The sequence below is a fragment of the Diachasma alloeum genome, unplaced genomic scaffold, assembly GCF_001412515.2.
Source record: "Diachasma alloeum isolate Michigan unplaced genomic scaffold, Dall2.0 Dall_scaffold_00214, whole genome shotgun sequence".
Classification (NCBI taxonomy): domain Eukaryota; kingdom Metazoa; phylum Arthropoda; class Insecta; order Hymenoptera; family Braconidae; genus Diachasma; species Diachasma alloeum.
In genome coordinates, this window is record NW_021680379.1 from 1,124,697 (window position 1) to 1,132,370 (window position 7,674).

Here is a 7,674-nt window from a genome sequence, read left to right on the forward strand (position 1 = left end):
ATGAACGTACAAATTCTTGAATAAAAATTAGAAACCAGTAATTGAAATTTCTTAGTCTCAATGAAGAATAATCTGTTTATTCCATATCCCAACATGTACCTCATAAGTCACAGGCAATAATAACATAACTGGAGTTAGCGGAACAGTGCGAACATTAAAAAACCAATCTGAGTAATGGTGCAAACGCAATAACGCTCGCAGGTCTTGGGAAAATTGATCTATCGCATTAAAGAGTGGTATTTTTATTTTTACGATCACGAGTTGCCGCTTGATAAAACTGAAAATGCATCCTGACGAACGACGTATGTGGAATTATGAGACAGATATGTGAAATGATTTGCAAAGGAACGGAGTGACTCTAATTCTTGTCTATAAATTGTCTCGCGAGGGTTGATAGACTGCAACGTGCAGATTTCGGAGTCATGGGGAGAACAATTTGCGCTCTGCTCCTGCTCGTTCTGGCTCCACATACTGTAAGTAGTATCAATTCTATTAATTTTGTGAATGGGAGAGGAATCATGCGAGGAATTCTGAAAGGACGCATCTCAGTTTCAATTCACAAACACATACATTGTTAAAAAATTTTGTCAGAAATTTCCGGTATACTTTTTGGAAAGTATACCGGAAATTTTCAAATTAAAATCCCGAGGGCGCAGCGCGAAGGATTTTTGTGCAAAACTTATCCCGATCGTTGATACGCAGGAAAACATGAGGGAAACGTTCGATTAATTTTGGAGATCGAGTGGTATTCGACGGATTATTCCCGGGTAGAAATCACGCCGCTCGAGCTAGGCTCGGAACCCGTATCCCAGCTAGAAATACGCCACTCCGCCCCAGCTTGGGATAAACTCCACGCGCGTCACATGTACCCGAGGTTGAGCCGCGTCACGCGCTCACAGCCCAGCGTTAGACTATTACGCGAAACGCTTCGCCGGGCTTTAGTTGAATGGCCACTGCTCAACCTCAGGTTCATCTCCAATTACTCAATCCCAGTATACTTAACCTCAATAATGATTTGACAGGTCCGATGGCATCGTGATTTGAGCGAAAAAACAATCGAATAAATGTGAAGATGGCATGCTTTTTCAGATGAACAATCACAAGCTCATCAGAAATAACGTGATATTAACTAATCGAATGGGATTAATCTGAAAATACAAGGTAGAACAATTCACTGAAACGTAGTCAAAACTTTCTTTTTTCTCACGAATACAACAAACAAAATCAAGAAAAATAATCACTTGAAAAACTTTGACGTTGTTCTTCATTCAGTAAAATAAAATAAACGATCTAAAGTAGTAATGATTCAGAATTATTCTTTATTAATTGGAACAATCAAAAAAATCCGAAAAAATTCAACTCTATTTCCCTATTTCATATCATTTCCCTATCTCATTTCCATATATCTCCGCACTGTGAGGAAGAAAGCCAAATTTTATGGGTTGTTATTTTGAAGCGAGTCACAGTATATTCGATGACAGAGGGAAAAATCAGTCAATTTCAAATTTTATAGAAAGTTCAGTGGAATTCCATTTTTTTTTTATAGTAAGAAGACAAGGATTTTCCAAAGTATTCAAATTTTAAATCGATATTCTAAAAATGCATAATATCATTCTATTCCACCCTCCACTCGAAACGACACGACTCAATCAGAGCTGAGTTCTAAGCGTTGAGCCACAGCTCAAACTCAAGTGCCGGGTTATGCCGTCTGATGAGCGTTCGACTGTGAGCCGGTATGGAGCGGCGTGTCGCGGCGTGAACTCGGGTCAAGCGGCAAGCCGAGGCTGAGCTCGCGCTCACCCGAGTTGCGGCTGAATCCCCGGATGAATTTCTACCCGGGTTTTTGGTAATCGGATCCTTCCCAAACCGACTCATTTTAACATTCTTCATGACTTTCTTTTACTCCACAGGATAATATTTGACAGTTATTTGGTTAGAGAAACAATTGCAGGGCTAGAGGGAAATTATCAAAAGCTAGGGGGAAATAACCGCTGTAATTTTAATTGGGAAGTACTTCATGTTATTGAATACTGAACTCTGATTCACCCAGGGAAGGCCAGATCCGATTACCAAAAATAATCAGTTGAGTAAATTTGAAACGAAATTGGGAACTGAAATTTGGACTGAAAAATTCTCTAACAGATAGCACTCGTGCTAAAAAATTGTCGATTGTGAAAACTTGCAAGATTTTTTACTTAAAATTCAAAGAGCAATTTTTCATCTCTAGCTTCAACTGCATCGAGTGCACGAGTCACTCCAGAGCAAAGCTGGCTAATAATAGTTGGTTCAAGTTTCCCAGTTATACTTTTGTCATCCAGCTGAGATACATTAATTTCACATAAATTCAGCATACGTGTTCATAAATTGAAGATTCGGTGAACGTCCCTTTAGGATTTTATCTTAAAATATATATTTCTCATCAGAATACATCAGTAAGAGAACTCCATCATTTTTTTCGATTGTGGTTATAGTTTGGCGCAAGTATTTTACGACAATTGAACGACGAAGTCCGTAAAATCAATGAATTGGTTGATAACCTTCATGACGTCTGCAATTCTCCAAGTGTACGCGCGTTGCGGCGTACTTCCTCTATGGAAAGAACTGAAGCTGCATTGACTGATGCTGCCAAATTACAGCAGAAACCGCAATCAATCTTCTACAAGTCTTCGTATGAACCGGATGGTTGATTTTTATTTTCTACTTTTATTCCGACATGTGTGACCTTTCGGCCTTTGAAATAATTTCCCTCCAATGTCTGCATTATACCCAAAAAAGTCGTCCTGAATCAAGTCGAAAAATTGGTCGGGATCAAGTCAGACTGAATCATGCCGGCAATCGACTTATTTGATATCAGATCGACGGCATAAATCAAGTCTGACTCGGTGAGATGCAAACCGGCACATCGGTCCGATTCAAGTCGATTTTTCCACTTGATTCAGGTGGAGTTCAACTTGATTCAATTCGATTCTTTGGCTCGATTCAGGTTGATTTTTCGAATTAATTGAAGCCAATTTTTCAGCGTGATTGAAGTCGATTTTCGGCTTGATTGAACTCGAATTTTCGGCTTAATTCAAGTCGATTTTCCGGCTTGATTCAAGTCGATTCTTCGGCTTGATTGAGCAAACACTTTCATCCATGGAGAGAGGTTTTTATACACGGGGCTGTAAAAGGGAGACTTTGTTAACGGATGAGGATTCTAAATTCCGAGGTCTTATGCAGATTTTATATAGGGTGAGGGGTCTTACAGATGCCGAAGGGGATTGTTGAAGTGGGATTTCATTGATGGGGAAAGGGAAGAGGTTTTGCGGGTTGAAGCCATATTCACACCAGATCTTAATTTATTTTAACAGAAAATCGTCAACCAAGGTGGCCATGCGACTAAATGGAAATAATAATTCTACTACCACTTTTCCGCAAAAAGTTAATTACCGAATTTCTATCGGTTGACATTCAGATGAGAGAATAATCTGTAAAATTTGGAATTTCATGATTTTTTCCCGTGAATCGAATTTCATGTCATTTTCATAAAATAACTATTGAACTCTCCATGAAATTTAGATTTTTTTTCCAACAGTGTATCTCTCCGACTTAGACCAAGTGTCGATTTGACTAGAATTAAGCCGAAAAATCCGCTTAAATCATGCCGAAAAATCGACTTGAATCAAGTTGATTTTTCGACTTGATTCAAGTCGATATTTCAGCTCGAGACGTTTCTTCTTGAAATAAACCACTTTTTGGTTCATATCAAACCCGGAATCCGGATTGGCGTAGTCCGAGTCACTTGACTTAAATCAATTCGAAAATCGAGTAGAATCAAGCCGACGTCGACTTAAATCGGTACTTTTATGTAGCTGTATCATGTACCATGGATCTTAATCTTTACCCATCAACTATACACTCCATTCGGGGTAGGACTGCAAGGGAAACCATGGAAAACCCCAGTCGTACAGTCGGCCGATATTGCAGGGTCCTGTTGTGTCCATCTGTCACATTGGCTAGATGAATACAGCTGGTCTCTACATTCGTGCCTGACGGCAGCAATTCCATACGAGCGGGTGGGGCTAAGTGGTCACCCATCCAAGTACTAACCAGACTAAACCCTGCTAGCTTGGACGACCGCCGAAGCTGTCCGTATGTACACTACCCGTGTAGAAATCTCTCCGCTCAATCCCCGCTTGCTATACAGTCAAGCCAGGGCTGGGCGGTCGGTTCGACCGCGTGAGCGGAGTTTCAGCCGCATCTTCGCTTGAATTTTCAGACGGGTACTGTCGCTGAGCCCATTTAAAGCATCCTTATTACTCCGGGAAAATGTGAGTTACTTGATTATTGTCTAGTTGACCAATCAATGGCCTCTTTTCAGGCGATCCGGGAGAAAAAGAGGATAAGTCATCTATGGGGGAAGTGGCTCCAAGAAGTTTAAATTCTACAACAGAACAGGTGACTCATTCTGGGAGGAAGAATTCTGCTTCTGACTTAGAACAAGCAAAAAAAGTGAGAGATGAAGCGCAGGCACGAGTGGATAAACTCAAGGAGGCAAAGGAAATAGAGGATAAAATTAAGGCGGAAATAGCAAAAGAGATGAAACTTAAGGAGGAAAAAGCAAGAGAAGAAAAACTTAAGGCGAAAAAAGCAAAAGAGGAGAAACTCAAGGAAGAAAAAGCAAGAGAAGAGAAGCTTAAAGAGGAAAAAGCAAAAGAAGAGAAACTCAAGGAGGAAAAACTAAAGGCGGAGAAACTTAAGGAAGCAGCAACTAAAGGTTTTTTTCTTATCATTCATGCTCTTGTAGTAGATCCAACGTTTGTAATCTAATATTTTCTTTTTTCTGTTCAATACAGCGGACGCAACGACGATGGAACCTCCAAAATTCATTGGTCCAACTCTCACTGGTCAACAACTATTCAACAACCTTTTCTATGAAGCGTTAGGAAACACAATGCGACAGATTATTTCAAAGAATCCCGAGCTCAAGGAGAACCTTGGAGAGGATTGGGATCCCGTGACTCTGATGAGACCTAAGCATTCATCTCATCCGAAAACTGCGTAGAGGGGATAAGTTGGAGAAAAATAGATGGATTTTGGTAGAAGGGAAGGAAAAGTGGATTGTCGAAAGTTTTTGAAATTAATTGGGAGAAAATGAAATAAATTGAATGTTGGCAAAATTACAACAATTGTGCAATTATTGATTTCCGCATCGTATGTCATGTTTTCAAAACTCATCCTATAAATATGGGTCATGTGGTGTATGAAGATTTTGACATTCTTCATCTGCCGTACTAATAACCTTCGGTATACGGTAAACTCTTCCCGAGTGGAAATTGCTTCAGGCTCACCTGATGCTTCATTTCCACCTGAACCCAGTGATTCCTGATGAGAACCTGACCAAGTTCTGATCCAGCAGATCCAGAAAACTACAGGCGGGTTCTGATCAAGTTCTGATGAGGTAGACATGATCAAATGATGCATGATGAGAACCTGACCAAGTTCTGATCCAGCAGATCGGATCCGAAAAACTACAGGCGGGTTCAGATCAAGTTCTGATCAAGTAGACATGATCAGATGATGCCTGATGAAAACCTGACCAAGTTTTGATCCAGTAGATTGGATCCGAAAAACTGCTGGATGATTCAGATCAAGTTTTGATCAGGTAGGCACGATCTCACCCTGAGGTCGGCTGCCTGACCCCAATTTGATCAAATTCCGATTTGATGTCTTTGATAAGCATTTGAACGGGGTCAATTGAACAGAAACTGATCAGATTCAGATCCGGTCCAGCTGACCTTAATTTTACTAAGCTTTTCGGATAATTTAATTAACTATTATTATACTTTTCAATTTAAGTTTTATCAGTCATTATCAATAATTATTTTCAATCTTCAAAAAGGATCATTATACTATAATTAAAATAAATTAAATTAATTTCATTTAATGAATTTAATTTAATTAATCAATTTAATTAACAGTCAGCCTTTCTCACATGTACAGAAGGGAGGGATGATGGCATAAATACGTATTAGAGGAGTATCAAACTTACACGTGAATGATCTTGAGAAAAAAAATCACCAAATGTCTATTTATTTATTAGTGTTATTGTTATTATCATTATTATTATTCATTCATGACATAAATCAAAATTTAATTGATCGCGATATCCGCGAGATCAGGAATAATCGTAAATTCAACGAATACCCCAATACAAACCATATAGGCAATGTACAGTTTCCTCAATAGTAATAGCGTGATAGCGTAGTGGTTAGAGCATAGGATAGCAATCATAGGGTCCCCGGTTCGATCCTCAGCATCCGTAGAAAAATAATAAGCTTTTTCAGAGTTAATAACAGTAGAGATTCATTAAGAGAGGCGGTCTACGGTGAAAGAATTGAATTCTTTTGTTTTGTTAATTATCATTGATAATTGTTATTGATACTGACAGACAGGTCATCCGATTTTCATACAGTTGACTTGATCAATTCTGGATCCATTTATCCTGATCAAATCCGAATTGGTCAGAGGCGTTACATGTCTGATCAAGACCGGATCCGTCAACTTGATCAATACCTGATCAGTGGTCAGGTCTAACCTGATCCAAACTTGATCAAGACATAACCGGAATTTCCACTCGGGTTGCTAGAGCATGTCCGTTAGTAGTTGCTCGTTTTCCCCTAATCCCCTTCTCGGACACTCTAACGCTGCGACCCCACTCTCGGCCGCTTTATCGTTTCTCGAGTGGAAATTCCGCTCAGACCACTTGTCGCCAGAAATGGATCCGTCTGTAGTCAGGTTCGACTGATCATGTGAAACCTGATCAAAATCTGGTGAAACACTGATCCGGTGTTTCTGCGGCCAGGCAGCTTGAAATCACTTTGATCAGGTGCGGATCTGGTCACTCTGATTGCAATTTGAGCAGAATATCCTGAGATGAATCTGATCAGGTTCAGATTCTATCACACTTATGTCAATTTGAGCAGGGCATCCAGAAATAAACACTATCAGATTAGGATTTGATCACCTTGATCTCAATCTGAGCACGGCGTCAGTTGCTTCAAGGATCAGACGTCTTGAGGGTTAAACGTAGCAAGGATCAGGTGTCTTAAGGTTCACAAGAGTCAGATGTTTAAAGGACTCGAAGCCTTACGGGTCAAAAATCTCAAGGGTCAGACATGTCAAGGGCCGAATGTCGTAAGGGATAGACATTTAAAGGGTCAACCGTCTGAAGGGTCTAACATTTCAAGACTCAAATATCTTGTTTGAAGGGTCAGCTGTTTCAAGGTTCAAAAGTCATTATAAATCATAAGGATCAAATGTAAATGGAACGATGCGCGGAGGAGGAAAACGATAGTAGACGGAAAAGGGGGAGGGGGATGCTGGATAAATTCACCCCTGCTAGCAGAAATCTATCTAGAAATTGATTATTGTCAGCAATAGCCCGTGTCTACATTTAAGTCATATCTAATTCTCTTTAGTCTATCATTCCTTTGCGTTTTATAACTATTAGAATTATTGGTTTCTTTAGTTATCAGATGTTTCATTACCTCCACTGTCCTTCTCACAGCAATTTTTTAAATTATTTATGTAATTTAACTAATCTAATTTAATTATTTAAATTTAGATTTATTTAGTTAAATTAGCTATCTTAGGAATTCAATTTATAGAGCAAGTGGAAACTACAGTCTCCAC

At 39.5% G+C, this 7,674-nt stretch overlaps 1 long non-coding RNA gene across 1 annotated transcript; it reads left to right on the forward strand.

Moving 5' to 3' along the window:
* The first annotated feature begins 4,688 nt into the window (after nucleotides 1-4,688).
* LOC107037189 lies at nucleotides 4,689-5,162 on the forward strand. The gene is made up of 2 exons (XR_001460812.1): nucleotides 4,689-4,756; nucleotides 4,836-5,162. It is a non-coding gene; the product is annotated as an uncharacterized LOC107037189 (long non-coding RNA).
* Nucleotides 5,163-7,674: the final 2,512 nt, after the last annotated feature.